Source organism: Pinus tabuliformis, chromosome 4_1, assembly GCF_031772625.1.
Source record: "Pinus tabuliformis cultivar Carrire ecotype Pingquan chromosome 4_1, CPIR1, whole genome shotgun sequence".
NCBI classification, from domain to species: Eukaryota; Viridiplantae; Streptophyta; class Pinopsida; order Pinales; family Pinaceae; genus Pinus; species Pinus tabuliformis.
In genome coordinates this window covers 744,555,742-744,569,350 of record NC_142303.1, presented here as the reverse complement: position 1 = coordinate 744,569,350, position 13,609 = coordinate 744,555,742, and positions in this window count along the sequence as shown.

Here is a 13,609-nt window from a genome sequence, read left to right as displayed (position 1 = left end):
ACCATGTTTGTTTTAGTATTTTTAATATTTATCTTAGGGTTTTTATACCATGGGTTTATAATATTAGTCCCTTGTGTTTAATATTATGCCCTTAGGTTCATAATCCCTTGGGGTTTTAATATTAATCCCTTAGGTTTATTGTTCCTTTGGGTTTATAATATCAATCAGTTGGGTTTATTATTCCGTGATCAACCATGGTTTATTATGGTGTTAACCATGGTCAAACATGGAATTGTGACAAGGATTGTGTCAATATGAAAATCAACTATGCTCAATCATGTTTACTTTAGTGTCTATAATATTTATCTTAGGATTCATATATTTTGAGTTTATAATATTACTCCCTTGGGTTTAATATTATTCCCTTGGGTTCATGATCCCTTTTATTTGTAGTATTAATCCATTGGGTTTATTATTCCCTCAAGTTTAAAATATCAATCCATTAAGTCTATAATATTAATCATTTTCAAGCATGGTCAATCATAACGAACCATGTTCAACCATGGTCAAACAAGGTTGGATATCGAAATCAAGCATGGTCAACCATGGTCTAATGTTGCATCCCAGAATGATTATCTCGATATGAAAATCAATCATGGTCAACAATGGTTGACCATGGTCCAACATTCCATTGTGAAAAGGAGTGTCTCTATATGAAATCAACCATAGTCAACCATGGTTATTTCAGGGTTTATAATATTGACGTTATGGTTTATATACCTTGGGATTATCATTATTATCCCTTAGGTTTATTATTCCCTTGGGTTCATAATTCCTTGGAGTTTTAGTATCAAGCTCCTGGGTTTATTATTCCTTTCAATTTATAATATCAATCCCTTGGGTTTATTATTCGCTTAGGTTTATAATATCAATCATGGTGAATGATTGTGAACCATGGTCAATCATGGGGTTTTAGTGTTTTAGTATTAATCCCTTAGGTTTATTTTTCCCTTGGGTTCATAATATCATTCCCTTGGGGTTATTATTAACTTTGGGTTATAATATCAATCATGGTGAACCATGGTCAACCATAAACAACCATTTTGTGATGTCACATTGTTGAAAAAATTGTCTCCATATAAAAGTCATGGACAATCATTTTCAACCATGGTCACCCATGGTTGATCATGGTCAAGCATGTTTTATAGAATCAAACATGGTCAATCATGGTCAATCGTGGATTTTTGTAATAATCCCAATGGTTTGTTATTCCTTTGGGTCAAACATTGTGAATCATAGTTAGCCATGGTCAACCATGCTCAAATGTTGCTTTGGTACAAAGATTGTCTCGATATGAAATCAACCATGGCCAACCGCGGTCAACAATGGTCCAATGTCACATTGTGACAAAGAATTAATTATTATTATGTAAATATGAATTAATTATTATTATTTTATTTAATTAAATAATATTCGTATTACTATTATTTAATAATATTTATTTAAAAAATATTACTATTGTTTAACAATAATTATTTTTTTAACTATTATTTATTTATTTTTATTAGTAAATTATTATTATTATTATTTTTATTATAACTTATAAAATAAAATAAAATAAAAATATTTATATTTTTTCTAAAAGAAATATTAAATATGAACCATGCTCGTTGGTTCGAAACACATCGATAAAATTTTTCTAATGTGATATTTCTATAAACTCAGATTATGGATCACAAAAGCTTAAATTCAAATAAAAATATTAAAAATTAATATTTTTTAATAAAATAAATAATTATTTATTTACATCTCATAATAATAATAATAATTATTATTATTATTATTATTATTATTATTATTATTATTATTATACATTTGCAATGATACGTGTCATACATAAAATCAATGATTATGATTTGCAATGATTTATTTTATAAAATAAAATAATTATTGTTATGAAAATTATTATTGATAATTAATATTACTAATATTATTATGAGTTAATAATAATAATAATAATAATAATAATAATAATTATTATTATTATTATTATTATTATTATATTTTTTCTTTGAGGCATGTGTGCTTCATTTTTTTGAAGTTGAATGCTGGAGTATTCACAGTAATAATCGTACTTGTCAACATTTCAAATCCTAAGAGGGATCCATCATCACTACAATTTCTAAACTATTATATTATTATTATAATAATTATATAATTATATTAATATAATAATTATATAATAATAATATTATATTAATATAATAATCATAAATTATAATAATATTATTATTATAATATTAACATAATTGTTGACACCTAATCCTTGTGGTTGGGTAAATATCTGTAAATAAATAAATGAGAAATGTGAACAGTCATCGGGAGAGGAACTCAACAGTCTCTCGCTCATGTATATAACAGACCTACCTGATTGAATGAATATACGAATCAGTTTTTTCTTTGTGGAGCTATTGCCTAGCGTGACATGGTATCTGAGCCAGCTCCCAAAATAGTTGTAACTCCCTTCTGCCTACTGCTCCTTGTCCTCTCTCCCTGTGGAGTCTGTCTACTGTGCTCTCTGTCCTCTCTGTCTGTTGTGCAGTCTGCCCACTATTCTCTAAATTCAGAAGTCATTGAGCATAGCAGCGTTTGTGATGAACGCTGGGGTGGTGAGCGTGGAACTGTTTGAATAATGTTGCGACTGTTCCTTTTTTCCATGTAAAATACGTTGAATAATGTTGCGATTGTTTCCTTTTTTCATGTAAAATATGTTGGTTAAGAATGACCTCCCTCCACACTGGTCTAATAGCGCTCCAGCATAATTTCTACAATTATACATTTTATATTTTATAGCGTTGTTGCAAACTGTCAGAACAAATTGCTATATATTTTACATACGTTGTTTGATTATGACGGTCTGTAACCCTTGATACATTTAGAACTCCATTTAATACCACACCTAGAGCTTTTAAACACTGATTTTCATGCCTGCTGAAATGGTCGTTTCTTTGATTCAAAGGTGAAGTTAGTTTTTTAATTTCTGTGTACAAATGGCGGCAGCGATGATGGTGGTGTCATCGCGGGAGGAGAATTTCTACATGGCGAAGCTGGCCTAAGCCTTTGGCCTGTGGACAGCTGCTGCTACTTGTGGAATCTGTCCACATTCAGAAGTGGAATAACGTTGTTGCTCTCAACACCGAAAAGATTGAACGATTGGCTACAGAAAGGTGTATGCGTTGGCTCAGAAATGTTGTCAAGCTGTTTTGAACACTGTATATGTTAGCTCCAGAAACGCTGTCACATGGTATATTTCTTTAAATAGTTGAACGCTGGCCTGTTCTAATATTTTTTCAAATATTTGAAAGCAATACCGATACATTTGAACATTGAAGCGAAAGTTAATAATAGCTTGTATGAAGCTGTAATGTTCTGTGACTTGCAGTTATCAATGAAAAAAAAAAAATTAAGACAAAATCATACAGTGGGAGAGTATGTAATTGCCATAATTTATGATTGAAAAAAAGGGGGGGGGGGGGGGGGGGGGGGGGGGTCCTCTTTCATTTTCGCATTCAAGGATGGCGATTTAGATTTGTAAAGGGAAGAAGTGGTCAGTAGTAACTGAAAGATATTTATTGTTTTAAGTATAACCGCATGAATATGGACAAAGGGATGACTTCATGTATTTTTAAGAGGGTTTGTAACTTGTGATATTGAGAGTCCAAATTCGTCTGGACTACGTTCTTTAGCCTTTTAATAGACGCAGTGCTTTATGTTGTTGAGGGTATTTTATACTGCCATATTCTATACTTTAAAGTTGTGCAGATGAATGTGAATTGACATTTGAGTTTGCTGTCCAGTCACATCAGAACTATATTTTTCCTTCCCATTAAGAGTAAAATTTTGCAGCAGAAGTATTTTTTTTTGTTACAGTATGCATTCAAGAGGAAGAGGAAGATATTTCAGAGGCAGGGGGGCAGACATTCTCAAGGAGAAAAGGCAGATTTGCACTGCATTCACTGCAAAAGAAATGGATCACATGATGCCTCTACATGAAAGCTGCCATGGGACAAAATTGAGCAGAAAAGAAACCAACAGAAAGGTAAAACTGATGATACAGACAAAGGTAAAGCACCTGAATCCACTCACTATGTTGAGGCACAATGTAACATTGGAGTAAATGAAGATTTGTTTAATGCTTCACTTGCTTCATGGAAAAATGATTGGTTGCTTGATTCAGGAGCAACCTGCCACATGACTCATAGAAAAGATTTTTTTGAAGATTTCACTCACAATGTTGATGGAGCAGTATACTTTGCAGATCATTCAAAAATCAAGCCATCAGGGCTTGGCACAATCAATCTTAAATTGCCTGGTCTTCATGACTTTCTTCTGGATCATGTTCTATATCTCCGATAGATCAAGAGAAACTTGTTGTCCTTGGTCCACATCCACCAGCAAGGTCACTCCATTCATATGTTTGATGGAAAGCTTGAGGTAAGAAAAGCAACTCACCACTCACTTGTCATGAGGGGAATAGAAGAAGAAAGGCTTCTCAAACCGCAAGGAACATCTGCTCATGCACAACATTTCTCATATAATTCTCATCATGAAGAAGGTACACTTTCATCAATTTTATTATGGCATGCTAGATTTGGACATTTGAACTATGACAGTCTCCGCTTATTAAAGAAAAATGGTGTTGCTAGTTTGCCTACAATTCCTAGAAAACTTAAGCAATGTGATGCTTGCATTCTAGGAAAGCATAGCAAACAATCCTTTCATTATTCACATTCAAGAGCACATAGGAAACTTGAACTCATTCATTCAGATTTATGTGGTCCAATGCATGTTCCTTCTGCAAATGGAAATAAATATATCATGACATTTATTGATGACTACACCAGAATGTGCTGGGTTTATTTATTGAAGAACAAATCTGATGCTTTTCAAACATTCAAGAATTTTCATAAATAGATTGAAAATGATGCACAATCTCATATTGGGTCTATTCGCACTGATAATGGTAAATAATACACATCAAATGAATTTGAAAACTATCTTCTCCAACATGGGATCAAACATCAAACAACTGTGCCTTATAATCCTCAATAGAATGGTGTAGCTAAAAGAATGAATAGAAAAATTTTGAATATGGTACGATCCATGCTTTTCTTCAAAAATGTAAAGATAATGTTTTGGTGTGATGCTATTCTATGTGCTGCATATATAAATAATAGATGTCCATCTAATGCTATAAGAAACAAGACTCCTTATGAAATGTGGTATGGACATGTTCCTTCGGTAAAACATCTCAGGGTCTTTGGTTCCACATGTTATGCTTTGATACCAAAGTTACATAGATACAAAATTGGTGCTAGAAGTCATAATTGTATCTTCCTAGGGTATTAAAATACCTCCAAAGCATACCGCTTCTATGATGAAGTAAATAAGAAATTTGTTGTATCTAGAGATGTAATTGTTGGAAATACTAAGAGGGGGGTGAATCAGTATTTCTTTTTCTCACTATTGTTTTACTAGTTAAAACATATATGTTCAAAACACAAAATGAACAGCAGGAATAAATGCTTTTATCAATATAACTGTGCAGTAAAATAAATACAATAAATAGATTGTCATAATTGGTTGTCAAGCTCCAACTTGGACTTTGGTGAGGCTCCAACCTCCAGAGCACCAACTCTATTTTGCCAAGACACCAATCTTGGACTTAGGAGCACCAACTCCCAAGGACTTCAATCCTGTTCAATTCTGAGGCTCCAACCTCTTTGGTATACACTGGTGTGCTGCTGGGCTCTTTTCATCTTCCACTGCTTCTGTTGCCCCCTTTTCATCTGCTGCTTTCACTATCTCATGCTCAGGTTATACCGTTCATGAACAACCACTACAGTTCTCTGTTTTTGCTGCTTCTATATGCTCCACGCCCCTGTCCATTTGTTTCCTCTTACATGCTAGCTCTTTGGCTTCCTCCTCACTTGATCGCTTAACACTTCGGCTTCCATTCCTTTGCTTCTTCTGTCTATACAAGTGTTCCAAAATCTGAGTAGAAAAACCCAAACTCCCCTTTTTTAAATAAAACTCGGCCCTTGACCTATGGTTAATACCTTACAGGATTTATCGGAGGCGTTTAATCACCCATCGGAAGCCACCACCCGAGCGTTTTAATCAACCATCGGAATCCACCACCCGAGCATTTTATCAACCATCGAAAGCCACCAACCGAGCCTTTAATCAACCATCACCAAGCGCTTTAATCAACCATCACCGAGCGCTTTAATCGACCATCGGAAGCCACCTTTTATTCGGCGCTTTCTATCAATAATCAACCATCGGAAGCCACCACCCGAGCCATTAATCAACCATCACACAGGCTTTATCAACCATTGCACAGGTTTTAATATATACCTTAACCCTGCGGCCATGTATCATATAATACACGGAAAACATTATAAACCCTCGTTCTAATTCAAATGCGGGACTTCAATTATTATGCACCCGCCTTTACAATTATCGGCGGGTTCGGATTTCGGTGGTCGCAATAACTCTTAAGCCCAAACCTTCGACGAGGTGCGGACTCGATATGGCTTTAGACTCCCTTTAATATTGTTTCGGGTCCGATGAACATTGGCTTTCGCTATAAACAATAGACCCATTCCTCCGATGTAACGCGGACCCGATGCCTCCTTACATTTCTTCCTAAACTGAACTCGAATCCGTCATATCGGCAGATTCCTTATCGACGAGTCTTGATGGGTTGCAGACCCAATCTCCTTCAGGCTGCTCCAAATATAATTTCAGCTCCGGATGATTTCAGCGATCGCTACCTCCGCTGCTCCGATGCGATACAAGAGTTCTGCGGACGTGATATGATTTTACACTTCAATTGATAAGAGTTTCGGCTCCGGATTTCGGAGCTTGCACCTTGAACAGTTCCGACATTCTGGATGCGATATATTATAGACTGTTTTTAATAAGTCCATCGGGTCCATGCCTCTATCGCAATCGGTAGATTATAGCGCCATCCCTTACGACTTGCGATCACTGCGGATGCGATATGATATTAAGCCACAGTCTATATTCCCGTCGGGTCCATAACCGTATATCGCAATCAGGGGTTTCAGGAGTGATAGCCCTTTGAGACCAGCGACATAGCGGATGCGATATTACATTTAGCCAGTTTATAACGGAGCCGCGCATCCGTGTTATTATATCGCCTCTCTCTCTCTCTCTCTCTCTCTCTCTCTCTATATATATATATATATATATATATATATATATATATATATATATATATATATATATATATATATATATACTCCTCAATACTCTCGATAGTTCTTCCTTTGGCATTGTTGTTTATAATATGTGCCCGCCGATAGTGTTAAGGAATATATATATGGGTTTTCTCCTTCGATGGCCCTATTTTCTTGGAATATAAATATGGCTCCTCTTGGCTCCTCTTGCTCCATCTGCTCCTCTCGGTCCATTTTCTCCATTTGCTCCATATATATTGCTCCTCTTGGCTCCTCTTGCTCCATCTGCTCCTCTCGGTCCACTCTGTTTGCTCTTGTAGCTCCTCCGACGGCTCCTCTTGCTCTGACACTCCTTCGATATGGCTCCTCTTGCTCTGGCACTCCTCCGATATATGTGGCTCCTTTGGCTTGGTCCGCTCCTCTTAGCTCCTTTTGCTCCTCTTAGCTCTGATATTCTCTGTCTCCTCCTCTTGAATATTTCCATATTGACATGAATGATAATCTATGTCCAACAATCTCCCCCTTTGTTATTGATGGCAATATTCTTCTGCTTTCTCCCCCTTTGACATCAATGGCAAAGGAATGCATACGAACTCCCCTTGTCAAACTTCTCCCCCTGTCCTATTGCATCTTTATGAATGAACTTGAGTGATGATAAAGAAATAACCCCCATCTTTTGTTGAAGATGTTCGAATGCTTCCCGAGGAAGAGGTTTTGTGAAAATATCAGCTATCTGCTCCTTAGTACTGATATATTCCAGAGCGATGTTTTGTTCAGCTACTTGCTCACGGAGGAAATGATACTTGATTGGTATGTGTTTGGTTCTTGAGTGCATCACTAGATTTTTGCTGAGACTGATAGCACTAGTGTTGTGACAATAGACGATAATCGGTTGATTTGTACATATGTCGAGATCTTTTAGGACTTCCTTCATCCAAATTATTTGAGAGAAACAGTCTGTTGCAGCAATATACTCGGCTTCGGTTGTGGATAATGATATGGATGACTGTTTTTTGCTGAGCCAGGATACCAAAAGTCTCCTAGGAAGAATGCATTCCCACTAGTACTTTTCCGATCATCTATGTTTCCAGCCCAATCAGCATCGGTGTATGCAGTTACAGTCAATGTTGAACTCTTTGGGTACCAGAGACCAAAATCAAAAGTTCCCTTCAAATATCTGAGAATTCTTTTTACAGCTAATAAATGAGATTGTTTGGGAGCCGATTGAAATCTTCCCACCATTCCTACTGCTTGCATTATGTCTGGTCGTGTGGCTGTTAAGTATAGAAGGGCTCTAATCATTGACCTATAATGAGTTGCATCTACTAGAGGGGAGTCATCATCTTTTCTCAGTTTGCAGTTTGTGGCCATGGGAGTGCTCATGGGTGCACATTCCTCCATTCCATATTTTTTGAGCATGTCTTTTAGGTATTTGGCTTGAGATATACACAATCCTGCTCTGGTTTGAGATACTTGAAGTCCAAGGAAGTGGGACAGTTCACCTATCATTGACATCTCAAATTCTTTTGCCATGCATTGAGAAAATTCATGGCTCATTTCATCATTATTACTAGCAAAAATGAGATCATCAACATAAACAAGAGCAACTAGTAACTTACCTTGATCTGTCTTTATGTATAGATTGCTTCTAGCCACTCCCTTTTTGAAGCCTTGTTGTTGGAGATAGTTATCCAGTCTTGCATACCAAGCTCTAGGAGCTTGTTTCAACCCATACAAAGCCTTTTTCAACTTACAAACTTGGTCCTTTCCTGCTGTCAGATCAAAACCTTCTAGCTGCTCCATGTAGACTTCCTCCTTGAGTTCACCATTTAGAAATGCTGATTTCACGTCCATTTGATAGATTTTGGATCCTTTCGAGCAAGCAAATGCTAAGAACATCCTGATAGCTTCCATACGGGCCACTGGTGCAAATGTCTCTTCAAAGTCAACTCCTTCAATTTATGAATAGCCTTTGCAGACAAGTCTTGCCTTGTTTCTGATAACCTGTCCTTCCTCTTTCATTTTATTTTTTAACACCCATTTGGTTCCTATTATGTTTTTGTCCTTTGGACGAGGTACCAACTCCCATGTCTTGTTCTTCTCAATTTGGGACATTTCTTCCTCCATTGCTTTTACCCAATGAGGATCCTTACTTGCTTCTATGAATGTTTCTGGTTCTATCATAGATAGGAGGGCAATGGATTTTCTCTTGGGTGAGGTTGTTATCCTTCTTCTAGTCTGCACACCTTCATCTTTATCGCCAATGATCTATTCTTCTGGATGATATCTTTCTACATAATACATCTTTGAAGGGGTATGAGGTGGTTCTCTTTCATCTTCTTCTTCTTCATCATCTATCTCTTCTTCTTTAGATTCTTCTTCTTCAATGAGAAAGTCATCTTCTTGTTCTTCAATTTCCTTTTCTGGAAGATCTTCATCAACCTTTACATCGATGCTTTCCACTATTTTCTTCAGTCGATAATTGTAGCACTTGTAAGCCTTGCTCCATGGAGAATATCCAAGAAATATCCCCTCATCAACCCGAGAATCAAATTTTCCAGGTGAACCATCATTTATTTTTATGAAGCACTTGCTTCCAAATATTTTGAAATACTTCACTGAAGCAGGTCTCCCTTTCCATAGCTCTTAAGGAGTTTTGTCACAATTTGGTCTCAATTAAGTCCGATTCAAGTATAGACGGCTGTCCCTACTACTTCCCTCCAGAATTTAAGTTGTAGGTTTGCTGCTAACAGCATGGTTCTTCCCATTTCTTGGACAGTTCGGTTTCGTCTTTCAACTACCCCATTTTGCTGAGGTGTTCTGGCAACCGAGTATTCCCTTCTAATTCCATGAATATTGCAGAACTCTATGAACTCGTTTGATGTGAATTCTCCTCCTCGGTCTGTTCTGAGACACTTAATTTTTGAATCTTTTTCATTTTCTACAAGGGCTTTTAGATTCTTAAAACACTCAAAAGTTTCAGATTTATACTTTATGAAATATATCCACATCATTCTACTATAATCATCAACAAATAATACAAAGTACCTTTCTCCTTGGAGTGTTTGATTTCTAGTTGGCCCACACACATGAGCATGTATGATCTCCAAGGGCTTTGATGTATAGTGTTCCTTTGTCTTGTGGCTGGTTCTGGTCTGTTTTCCATGTTGACATGGACCACACACTACTTGATTTGGTTTGGGCAACCTTGGGATGTCTTGTACAACTTTAATCTTGCTGATATTGACCAGATTTTTGAAGCTGGTATGTCCAAGTCTTTTGTGCCACAACCAACTCTCATCTGCCTGACTCAAGCAGCATTTGTTTTCCTGAATCTTGTTCAGAACGTAAATGTTGTCTGGTGTTCTCACTCCTTTTGCCAAAAGTTTCCCTGAGGCAGAGTTCCTTATTTCATAGTCTTTGGTGCTGAAAACAACCTTATGTCCTTGATCACAAATTTGGCTGACACTCAGAAGGTTGTGTTTGAGTCCGTCAACCAGCAGAGCATCTTGAGCTTTTCCTTTTCCATTGATCAGAGTAATTGTTCCTCTTCCTGCAATTTTGCCAGTTCTGCTTCCAAAGGACACATTCCCTTCCTTTTTTCTCAGTGAGATAAATTTCCTTTTGTCTCCTGTCATGTGTCTGGAGCACCCACTATCCACAAACCATTGGTTTCCATTATTTTGTGCAAATAGAGCCAGGCCGCATTTGTCCATTGTAGAGATCTTGCTGCTCGTCTTTCTTCCTTTGAGTGGGCAGTTTTGTTCATAGTGTCCATTATTGTAGCAAAAAGAGCAAGCCAGATCAAATTTAGTCAAGGGATCGAATGAATTGAAGGTTTTGATTTGTTCCTGTCTTTTTGGAGCATATGAGTTGATTACTCGGTCCTTTTGTGTTGTCTTCTCACTTCTGCGAGCCATACAGTGTCTAGCTTGGCAGCCGAAGTTTTTATAGTGAAAACAGTGTCCAAGAAATATGGTTTTGAAGTAACCACGGTTTAATTCGCTTTCCTTTCTGAGAATTACTCCTCCCTCGTCCTTTGGATTTTTGATGGGCCCTTGGTGGGGTACAGATTTGTATTTGTTGTAGTGTCCATGATTCGACTCCACATTCTTCTTTGGAGTAACTCTTTCTTTATTCTTGGAATCTGGGATGCACTTTTGATAAGATACTTTTTCATCTTTTGGGTTGCAGGAAAGTGCATCGGCATAGCTTTTCACACTATTCTTAGTGCTTGAGGATTCTCCCTTGAAACCTATTCCAGACTTATCATGTTGAGGTTTTTGATTTTTCAGAATAGTATCAAGTATTTGAGAGCTTTTACAACCCTTTTTAATTTGCTCCAACTCCTTTCTCAGAGATACTACTTCAGCCTCATGTTCTTCACAAGTCTCTTCTTTTTCCTTAAGCTTTCTTTCCAAGAGATCTTCTCTCCTTCTTATTTCCTCATTTTCCACTTTGAGAGAGATAATTTTGTTCTGCAGTTTCTCGTTCTCTTCAATGAAACTTATTAACAGTTCATCCACATTTCCTTCTGGCCCCGAGTCATCATCATCTGTGAGTGCCATGAATAATGCTTCTTGGCTTTCATCATGATCGCTTTCCTCATCTGATTTCTTTTTGATGACCATAAACTCATCCTCATCAGACTCACCTTGCTTGGAGAGAAGGTTTTTCTTATTGAACCCTTTCTTTTTGTATGTCATTCTTTTCTTCCAAAACCCAAAGTTAGTGCCATCAAACAGAGGAGGTTTTCCTGATGCTTCATGATTTCTCATCATGGTTGCTGATCCTTCTTCAAGCTGTTAGGCTAGAATGAAGAAGCCGGCTTTGATACCAATTGTTGGAAATACTAAGAGGGGGGTGAATCAGTATTTCTTTTTCTCACTATTGTTTTACTAGTTAAAACATATATGTTCAGAACACAAAATGAACAGCAGGAATAGATGCTTTTATTAATATAACTGTGCAGTAAAATAAATACAATAAATAGATTGTCCCAATTGGTTGCCAAGCTCCAACTTGGACTTTGGTGAGGCTCCAACCTCCTGAGCACCAACTCTATTTTGCCAAGACACCAATCTTGGACTTAGGAGCACCAACTCCCAAGAACTTCAATCCTGTTCAATTCTGAGGCTCCAACCTCTTTGGTATACACTGGTGTGCTACTGCACTCTTTTCAGCTTCCACTGCTTCTACTGCCCCCTTTTCTTCTGCTGCTTTCACTATCTCATGCTCAGGTTATACCGTTCACGAACAACCACTACAGCTCTCTGTTTTTGCTGCTTTTATATGCTCCATGCCCCTGTCCATTCGTTTCCTCTTACATGCTGGCTCTTTGGCTTCCTCCTCACTTGATCGCTTGACACTTCGGCTTCCATTCCTTTGCTTCTTCTGTCTATACAAGTGTTCCAAAATCTGAGTAGAAAAACCCAAACTCCCCTTTCTAAAATAAAACTCGGCCCTTGACCTGTGGTTAATACCTTACAGGCTTTATCGGAGGCGTTTAATCACCCATCGGAAGCCACCACCTGAGCGTTTTAATCAACCATCGGAAGCCACCACCTGAGCGTTTTAATCAACCATCGGAAGCCACCACCCAAGCGTTTTATCAACCATCGGAAGCCACCAACCGAGCCTTTAATCAACCATCACCGAGCGCTTTAATCAACCATCACCAAGCGCTTTAATCAACCATCGGAAGCCACCACCTGAGCCATTAATCAACCATCACACAGGCTTTATCAACCATCGCACAGGTTTTAATATATACCTTAACCCTGCCGCCATGTATCATATAATACATGGAAAACATTATAAACCCCCGCTCTAATTCAAATGCCAGACTTCAATTATTATGCACCCGCCTTTACAGTTATCGGCGGGTCTGGATTTCAGCGGTCACAATAACTCTTAAACCCAGACCTCCGACGAGGTGCGGACCCGATATGGCTTTAGACTCCCTTTAATATTGTTTCGGGTCCGATGAACATCGGCGTTCGCTGTAAACAATAGACCCATTCCTCCGATGTAACGCGGACCCGATGCCTCCTTACATTTCTTCGTAAACTGAATTTAGATCCATCATATCAGCGGATTCCTTATCGACGAGTCTTGATGGGTTGCGGACCCGATCTCCTTTAGGCTGCTCCAAATATAATTTCGGCTCCGAATGATTTCGGCGATTGCTACCTCCACTGCTCCGATGTGATAGAAGAGTTCTGCGGACCTGATATGATTTTACACTTCACTTGATAAGAGTTTTGGCTCCGGATTTCGGAGCTTGCATCTTGAACAGTTCCGACATTCTGGATGCGATATATTATACATTGTTTTTAATAAGTCCATCGGGTCCATGCCTCTATCGTAATCGCCATCCCTTATGACTTGCGATCACTGCG